This window comes from Ostrea edulis, chromosome 4, assembly GCF_947568905.1.
Source record: "Ostrea edulis chromosome 4, xbOstEdul1.1, whole genome shotgun sequence".
NCBI classification, from domain to species: domain Eukaryota; kingdom Metazoa; phylum Mollusca; class Bivalvia; order Ostreida; family Ostreidae; genus Ostrea; species Ostrea edulis.
This window is the reverse complement of record NC_079167.1, coordinates 4642015-4652083: the sequence shown is the minus strand read 5'-3', so window position 1 is coordinate 4652083 and position 10069 is coordinate 4642015. Positions and strand designations below refer to the sequence as shown.

Genomic DNA, 10069 nt, shown 5'->3' with positions numbered 1-10069 from the left:
TGACCGCACCGAAAAACTAACTCGCTGTACATAAATCTACATGGTCAGCTGTTCTTTGTTACAGTAACGTGGTTTTAACTGAGCTTGTCTTTTTGTTGTAGTAATTTCGTGGCCTTACCATCTTTTCCGGCTTTTCCCCGGCCATCATACAACAAGACTCCCATATAGGACACGAAACTTCGAAATGGTTAAACAAATGGCAGTGTGCGTTTGGATTAGGGTAATCTTACTCTAGTGTTAAATAAGCCCTAAAAATACGTAAATCCGGAATTAACGCTGCGTGTTAGATTGTTAAACATGTCTAAACTTCCAACCATTAACAAACTCAGAGGTTGTTTTGAATTTGTGATCCTTGCACTTAAGACACTAAGCTTCCTTATCTTATCTGATTTATTTAAAACGATAGAAACTTTTAACGTAAGGTTTTATCATTTGGAAAAAAAGAGAAGAAGGAAAAAGAAGAAAAAAAAAATATGCGTTCAACATACTGCATATTGAACGCATGATTATTCGTGAAATGATAACACCCTTTTAAAATACGTGTAGTTCCTATTCACCTCAATATGTTTAAAATTATTTTTCAAATGTTTCAGAAATTAAGGTGATAGGAAATTGAACTCGATATGATATTTGTCCATTATTATACAATCAGGAAAATGCACTATTGGTGACTGGTATACGTGTGTATATCTACAGAAACCCCAGGGATTGGTAGAAGACTGTTATTCTTATTATGTTCATTATCACCTTTGATAGTAAATTTACTGTTAAACGACTGTTTGTTAATTATTGTCTTCGGCTCCCCCAGCTCTTGTATTTTGACAGATTCAAAGTGAAGAGGCTCTTCAGATTGGTGTATATGTTATTGTCAGAGAAATTTACAAATGCCAATCGTTTGCCGTGTTGAATGTACTTGTTTACATATGCAATGAAATCCTGGAAGAGGCGATGATGATAATATAGGGAGATCGGTTTGACTGCTTAATTATTGATTCCAAGCCGTATCTTCCCTACAGGCCTAATATATTCAACAAGTGGGGAACTGTCCACTACCATGCAGTAACAGGTAAGTTTTCACTGTCTCTTCTTCTTTATGATCTTTTGTTTAAAAGTTACTTTAAAAATAAGGCACACTACGAGAGAGAACGCAGCGAAATTGTCGGTCCCGAGTTCCCTTGGGTGTTATTCGCCGAGACCATATAATGGAATTGTTTGAAGTAACAGAGAGTGCAAACTGAAAGCAAAGCTACAGGAAAATTCACTTATGGTGATGCATAACGAATCAATTCCTTCTGTTATCTACTTTTTGCATTATAAATCTCTGAAGTAATTAAATAGAGAACTTTGAGAGAACGAAATCAATGTTTACAATTTTTTACAAAAAATGATATGACCTGCGTAGGATTAGGTTGATTAAGCATTCAGTGGCAGTTTTATTGTCAGCATCGAACTGCAGAGTCCCGTCGGGGAAAAGGACCAGCGAACCCAAATTCCATAGGTTGTTTGAATGACAAAATACCCTCAAATGATACCCATTGGCAGGGGCGGATCCAGGAATAGCGGTTACGGGGAGCGCCACTTTATGAGGCAGGGGGTCCGGGGGGGGGGGGGGGGGGGGGGCTGAGGCCCCCAGTGGGTCCAGCTCCTGGATTTTACAGATTTTATGGGGCTTGAAATATGTCTCCCATTTAAGTCATTTGTACTATTTTCTATCATTTTTAATAAGGTGAAATCAGTAAAATGACACAAATTTTAAGGTTTTTGGAAAAAGTTAAGTTCTCTCAATAAAGTAATTCAAGAAATCAGAAGATTTTGTCATTTATTTTTACGGGAGTGGAAGAAATTATTGCTTCTTTTATCATTTAGTATATTTTTCTAAACAAGATACCACGATTTACCTTAACTTTGAATATTTTAATGAGGACGAGCGCCGGCTGCGCCCCCCCCCCCCCCCCCTTTAATCCACCACTGATTGGCGATCAAAGTGCACAGGCTGCACGAATGAAAAAGCTCCCTCCAACGATACTGGTCCATAGTCAATCAAGTTCCATAGGTTGCGCAAATGACAAAATCCCCTCTAACGATACCTGTAGACAATTAAATTCCATAGGTTGCAGGAATTACAAAATTGCCTCTGACGATACGATCCAGATGATAACGATACAGTGCACCTGTACTATCTTTGGTAATATTTGAATTTGTTCATGTTATTGTATTTTGAAATAATTTATGCCCTTAAACATTTATGTTGATTTCAGTCACTATGAATAAATTGGGAGGAACAAACAAAAACTACAAACAAACACACCAAATCCCCGCAATTCAAGTCCGAAATTTACAGTAAATCCAACATTATATTACTAATGGAACTTGACCTGTTGCATAGGGAAACAACGATATAAAACCTGGGACACGCCCTCGAAACACGTTTATCATTTACTTATGATGTATTTCTGCAAGTTTGATAAAACCCCGTTCGAGGGATACTAATTTCGGTTTCAATGTGAAGTTTGATTGTCTTCTTGGTCTACACCAATTCATTTTATAACCCCATGACATTTATTAAACTTACTTTGTAAGAACCAGAAAACGCGAGCGTATGCCGATACTGTTCTTAAATCGGAAGCTTAACCCACGAGCTAGAAAAAAAAACTACGTCTCTGCTTTGAATAGTAAAGTGGTAGCTTTTGTCGTGTCTACTTTTCAGTCTAAAGTGCACATGAAGGGAAATATGAACCGGCTCCATTGAAGTCATTGAGTGGAAAAACATCCGAGTACTATCCCTGGAACAAAAAATATTGACGTGTTCAACGTGGGAATCTGACAGGACTAGTTTACAGCGCAGTTGACCCACACAAGAACGATAGATCTGGTTCGCAATCAATATCGAGCATTTCAAATGAATATTGTAACTGCAGTTCAATCATTTAGGGGACAAATAACGAAATGCTGATTGTTTCTTAATCGTGAAATTCATGGAAGATAATTGAAGTTTCCAGCAGGGGGTGATATTTAGTGAATACGCAAAATACAAATCTCTCTCATTTGCATTTATCAGTTGCAGCACAGTGGCCGTATCAGATTCTTGTGGGCTTTTTGTATGAAAAGACCAAAATACACGATTAATGAAAGGTCGATGTAGATGTTTTTATGAGATATAGGTGGAAATGTATTGTGTTAAGTGGTTTTTTTTAAAAGTGCGTGATAAGACGAATTTACTATTTTTCAGCTTCACAGAGAAACCCCAAAACTTTTTGGACACATGACGAATCATCACATTGAGTTTTGAATTGAATTGTCGACTTTTTATCGTTTGTGGAGGGATGTAGAGGATAGGGCGCTGTTACTAGGGACAGTGCATGTGATTTTGAGTGAGTACATGTATTTCTCTAATTTCGTTAATGATAATAACAAGCTTCAGTAAGCGGGGCGTCCCCTCGTAATGTAGGCAATCAGCACATGTGACCTATACTGATTCTGTTTTCTTACCTTTATTGTTACCTCTAGATACTTTTAAATCTCTCAAAAAATATGCGGATGTGTTTTCTGTCAAATTTTGTCAATTCAAATCATTATTTGACGAAACGTTTTCTATGACGTCACTCTGGTTTTCATATATAAGCCATTGATTATTCAACTGAGTTTTTGCTCGTATTATGGTATAGTGATGTCCGTCCGTCTGTTCGGGGTTGAAGCTGGAACTTGTTGTGTAGCTTTTTTGTGGGTCACTCCAAATCATATTGCAATTTTGATTCATTTCGATCCCCCTTGTAGGATTTTTTGCCCTTTTATTTGAAACTGAATAATATGGAGGGTACATGGTTTGTCAGGCGAACTCCTCCCGCAGTTTTCAAGTCAGGACCTTCTTTTTATACCCCCCTGCAAAGTTGGGGGTTATACTGGAATTACCTTGTCCGTCCGTTTGTCCGTAGACATCATTTGTCCAGATTGATTGATTGAATATTGTTTAACGTCCCTCTAGAGAATTTTTCACTCATATGGAGACGTCATCATTTCTGGTGAAAGGATGCAAAATTTAGGCCTATGCTCGACACTTATGGCCTTTGAGCAGGGAGGGATCTTTACCGTACCACACCTGCTGTGACACGGAACCTCGGTTTTGCGGTCTCATCCGAAGAACTGCCCCATTTAGTCGCCTCTTAGTCTTACGACAACCAAGGGGCACTGAGGACCTATTATAACCCCGATCTCCTCGGCATTAATCTTTAACACTAATGAGCAGATTTCATTAAAACTTTATGCATATCTTATATGAATAATGAAGTTGTGCACCTGCCATTTTGAGATGTTTTGATATTCAAGGGGGTTATGGATATTTTTCTTCCATTTTGAGGGGGTGTTGTCAGTTTCCAGAGTATATCTTAAAAACTAATGAACAGATTTGATTCAAACTGTGTGTATATTTTATGTATATCATAAAGTTGTGCTGCTGTCATTTTTATTGGGATTCATTACATTCAAAGAAATTATGGATATTTTCATTTTACGGGTGTTTTTTCAACATCATGACTTACTCATTTTCTTTTAGATTTTGTAATGATCTGTTCTTTCACAGAGACTACTGTATTAGTTTAGGAGAGGGTATAATGGAATCATCAGTCCATTTGTCTGTCTGTCTGTCTATGGGTGATTTTGTTAATAAAAGATGTGCTGTTTTCTGGCTCATGCATGTACGCATATTTTCAATATTCTGAGTAACACACTATTGCAGACTATATAGTAAGTGCATTTACATTAATTGCTCTCACCAATACTTCATGTCAAAAGGATGCGTTTATTCTTCAATGAGCCCAAACGATTTTCCACCATTCAATGTGCCCTGCGGGGGTATTAGTCCCGCTAGACAGTTCTAGTTCTATAGAGTGTTTGTATGGACATGGAAGATATGCATGTGGCGAGGATTTTGATTTCCTTCAATTTTTGACAAAACAACAGTATGTTGAACTTAGTCAGTTTTGAGGAAATTTATAACTGAATGTATATGATTTGTCCCGTCTAACAATTTGTGCATGTAGCAAGATTTTCAATTTTTGAGAAAATTACAGATTGTTGAAGGTAGTCAATTTTGAGGAAATATTTTGCACACCGAACTCTCTACCTCCTGTCACAGTTTTTAATCAAGGACCTATCATTCATACCGAAAGTATATGTATATCACAGCCTGGTAATGGCTGATACTACCTAAGTAAAGTTGATCTTAAAAAAACAAAACAAAAAAACCTCCACAGATGCTGTCATCAGACATTAATACCCGCACGCTAGTGATATACTCTCCCTCGTACTTGTATAACTAGCAAAGAAAAGCCACAGTAGTCACTATATAACATACCCTATGCTACATATATTCTTGTTGCATATGTCAAGATACATTGAGTATCCTACTGAGTAAATGTCCTAGGGTCATTCAAAACCCTATTTCATACTTGTTGAAATGTATTTTAAAAAACAATTGAGGTCCCCCTAAACCATATGTATTCCTACTGCACATATCAAGATGCATTGAGTATTCTGATGGGCAGGTGCCCCGGGGTAATCCCAACCCTCACCATTATTGGATTGTTCAAATATCTTTAAAATGTTTGAGATTTCAACCCTTAAAGCAAACACTTTCTTGTTGCACAAGACACCATGCAATGAGCACCAGGTTTATATTCGTCGGGTCCCGTGGGGATCCGGGTTAGAATAGGTCCTCAGTACTCCTTGCTTGTCGTACAAGGCGACTAAATGGAGCGGTCCTTCGGATGGAACCGCAAAAACCGAGGCCCCGTGTTACAGCGGGTGTGACACGACAAAGATCTCTCCCTGCTCAAAGGCCTAAGCGCCGAGCATAGGCCTACATTTTGCAGCCCTTCACCGGTAATGGTGATCGCTCCATATGAGTGAAAAATTCTCGAGAGGGACGTTAAACGATATACAATCAATCAATCAATATTCTTCGGTTTCTACCCCATTTTCCCCTCAAAGTGAAAACTGAAAATTCTGAAGCCTTATTGCAATTGCCTTCTGAGAGATGACTTGGCTACTGCGTAAAACGTAAGAGGAGTTTTGGGAACCAGTGGGGAGGGGTTGTAAAAACGTGGTTTCTTACCCCCATTTGGATCCCAGGATAAAAATGAAAATTCTGAAAACTTATTGCACATCTACAGGACGCCACCAATCATCTTCCAAATGATTATTTGGCTACTGTTTAATTGTAAGAGGAGTGCCTGGAACAAGGGCGTTAAAAAGGGGAAAACAACGTCGTTTTTCGACTCCCATTTGGTCAAAATTGCATATCTACAGGACACCACCAATCATCTTCAAAAAGATAATTTGGTTATTGTGTAAAATGTATGAGGAGTTCTGGGAACCAGGGCTTTTTTGTTTGTTTGTTTTTGTTTTTATTAGGTCACCTGAGTAAACTGAGCAATTGGTTTTCGTCCGTCGTCGTCCGTCAACAATTGAACATTTTTAACTTCTTAATAACTACCTGTCCAATTCTTTTCAAATTTGATATGAAGCATTATTGGGACAAGGGAGACATAAATTGTAAATTTCAGGACTCCAGCACCCCTGGGGCCCTAGGGATGGGACAAAAACTGTCCAAAATTGATCAGTTTTCAAAAATCTTCTTCTTAAGAACCACACACATGTAAGAAAAACTAAATGCATAGTGATGTAGAGCAGGAGGGCCTCTACCAAAATTGTAAATTTCATGACCCCCGAGGTAGGGGTTCTGACCCCAGGGCGGGGCCAAACTTGTTATATAGTGTTTATGTGGAAAATACTTTAATTACATCTTCTTTAATGTTATTGATACTAAATTGAAAGTAAATAGATATTTAGAAAGAACAGGTAGTCCTTTACCAAAATTGTAAATTTGATTATTCCAGGGGTAGGAGTTTTGGTATCAGGGTGGGGCCAAAATGGTCAGTTATTAAGTATGTGAACAATAGACATTTTTAACTTCTTCTTGATAACTATCACTCCAATACTTTTCAAATTTGATATGAAATATATTTGGAACAAGGGGGACATAAATTGTAAATTTCAGGATTCCTGCACCCATGGGGCCTTAGGGGCAGGACAAAAACTGTCCTAAAATGACAAATTTTCAAAAATCTTCTTCTCAAGAACCACACACATGCAAGGAAAACTAAATGCATAGTGGTGTAGACCAGGAAGGCCTCTACCAAAATTGTAAATTTCATGATCCCAGGGGTAGGGGTTCTAACCCCAGGGCGGGGCCAAACTTGTTATATATTGTTTATGTGTAAAACACTTAAATAACATTTTCTTTAGTGCTTTTGATACTAAATTGAAACTAAATGGATAGAGCAGGTAGTCTTTTACCAAATTGTAAATTTCATTTTCCCCAGAGTAAGGGTTTTGACCCCAGGGTGGGGCCAAACTTAGTATGTAGTGTTTATGTGTAAGTTTGCTGATACTTCAAAGTCTAAATGCATACTTAGGAAAAGCAGAAAAGGATGTACCAAATATGGTGAATTTCACAACCCAGGGTTATGACTTTAAGATGAGTCCAAATTATAGTAATATCTTTTAATGTTAATACTCCTATTATTTAAAGCCTTTCATCAGTGTATGCACTTTTGAGGGCAGTGAAGTTTTAAGAACACATCTTGTTTTATACTGTTGTTGAACATTAGAATTTAGCTTAGATATTCAGAACAGGAATTTTTTTCTAGATTTCATAGCCCATGGAAGAAGTGATACTTTTTCATTAGTATTCAGGTGACCGATAAGGCCTGTGGGCCCAAGGGTAAAATTAAAAATTCTGAAACTTTCCAAATGATGATTGGTTACTGCTTAGAATAAAGGAGAAGTTTCAGAAAGTAGAAAGTGTGACGGACGGGGGTAACAACTACATACCTGGTACAACGTTTTCTTCAGATATGAACAGAACACCAGGAGCAATTGGAAACCCAACACCTTCACCTTGGGTTTTCATTTGCCGAAATGTGAATCTTTCACAAATGCCGATGAGATCAGACTATTGATTAGTGTTAATTCTCATGAACTTTATTTTGGTGTTTTACAGGTTTTTGGTATAAAAAATGCTATCTTAAACCTATCAGACGACATACATAGTTTCTCGTCACGGGGGACATGACGACATACTCAAGCAGTCGACGTCGCAGCAGCATCTCATTCCAAGACTACACTCGTATAAAGGAGGCCCTGAACCAGCTTAAAGAGCAGAAAAGGGGAATTAAACGCCCTAATAAAGAGAACCACGTGCGAAATGGACACCCTCCAACGACAGTCATTCTAAGAGTGGTACAGTTCCTTGTGCTGGGGATAGTCATTATAATAGTCTTATATGGAGTTTTGCATATTCTATAAAACCTTGCTATATAGCGGTTTGGAAACGACTTATTAGAAGGAAACATTTTATGATGATGTGGTCTTGTGTTGTGAAATAAAAGGTGTATCAGTCGTGTTTGATGACATTTGACTGCATCCCGTTAGCTTCTTTTGACCAACGGTTAATAAAGGGCCTTTCTGATACGAAGGCCAGTTTTCCCCTTGAAGTATTGGAGCTTAAGATGATATAATTTACTGTTAGCTACAAGGTATGACAATAATTAGAAAGACCTGTTAAACGATTTTTAATTATCGTAATGTTCTACTAAGCTGAAGCTAGCAGCCACCAAACAGCAGCCAATTGATAAGCCCGTAGAAGCTAGCAACTAATGACAAAATTCATTAAAGTACTGAGAGTACTCAAACGGAATGCTAAAAACTAGCAAATAATCGATTTAAATTGATAATTTTTCAAATTATTAATAAATATATTCTTAATTATCAATTTTGATACTTGAAGACATGTATGATCTCACCTGAAAGTTCCTAATTCTAAACCACATAGGGTAAATAACAACTTGATCTTTGAAGAGTCCACGGAAGGAGTGTGCAGGCAATGTAGGAAGCCCCAAGGACTATTATTTGCCACCCTCAACTTGGAGCTGTAGGGGTACCATCTGAATTTTCCCGAGGGTGGGACCACTTTTCAGACCTCGCTTATGCTTGAATATAGGGAGATCAAATAAAAAACAACAGATAAGGAGATCAAGAACAATGAAATAGAATCTTAGTGAGGAGTCATATTGACTGAGAGGCGCAAATGAGGCTGTAGGGGTACCAACTGGAGCCTCCCGGGGACGGGGTCACTATTCAGACCTCTCTAATTATTGAATAGGGGGGGTGGGTGGGTTAAAAAAAACAGGTAAGAATATCGAGAACAGCGTATTCGAACCTATAGGACCCGAAAGAGTGTTATATTGACCATGAGGGACAAATAAACTCACCCGATAGTTCCAAATTTTACCTCAAATAGGTCATTTTGAAGATTAAAAAGAAGTTAATCACTGAAGAGTCCGCGAAAGGAGTATGCAGACAGGGAAGGGGATCCTTAAGGATGATAGAATGAAACAAAACTGACAGGGAGATATGGAACAATAAAGTCAAACATGTATAACCCAAGAAAGGGGTCACATAAGCGTTTAAGGGCAAATGAGCTAACCATAAAGATCCAAATTTTACATCATTTAGGGTCATAATAAAGGCAAATACCAATTTAGTCTTTGAAGAGTCCACAAAAAGATCATGCAGGCAAGGTAGGGGACACCCGAGGACTATCAATTTCTGCCCTCTGCTTGGGGTTGTAGGGGTACCATCTGGGTTCTCCAGACAGTGAGGTCAATTTTCAGACCTCTTTTATGCCCAGGTGGCACCCCTAGGACTATCATTTTCCGCCCTCAGTTTGGGTCTGAAGGGGTACTACCTGGGACCTTTCGAGGGTGGGGCCTCTTTTACTCCCCCCCCCCCTGATGCTTAAATATAGGCTGATCGAATGAAATAAAAATGATAAGGGGATAGAGAACAACGAAGTCGAACATAAAGAACCCTAAAGAGGGGCTGCATAGACCTTTAAGGAAGAATGCTACACCAGATGAAAAGTGGAGGATATGTGCATCAATATTTTGAAATTGAAAATTTTATTGAGTCAAAAAATGCAGTTTCAGTAGAAAGCAATCTGAAGAAAAAA

The 10069-nt window shown here is 38.2% G+C and overlaps 1 long non-coding RNA gene across 3 annotated transcripts; it reads left to right on the top strand.

Annotated features, from left to right (window-relative positions):
• The first annotated feature begins 584 nt into the window (after nt 1-584).
• On the top strand, nt 585-8460 carry LOC125670672 (uncharacterized). 3 transcript variants are annotated; one of them, XR_007368350.2, is made up of 3 exons: nt 585-1066; nt 3230-3371; nt 8060-8460. It is a non-coding gene; the product is annotated as an uncharacterized LOC125670672 (long non-coding RNA). The 3 variants fall into 3 exon arrangements; XR_007368352.2 differs by lacking the exon at nt 585-1066 and adding an exon at nt 2705-2872; XR_007368351.2 differs by lacking the exon at nt 585-1066 and adding an exon at nt 2947-3132.
• Nucleotides 8461-10069: the final 1609 nt, after the last annotated feature.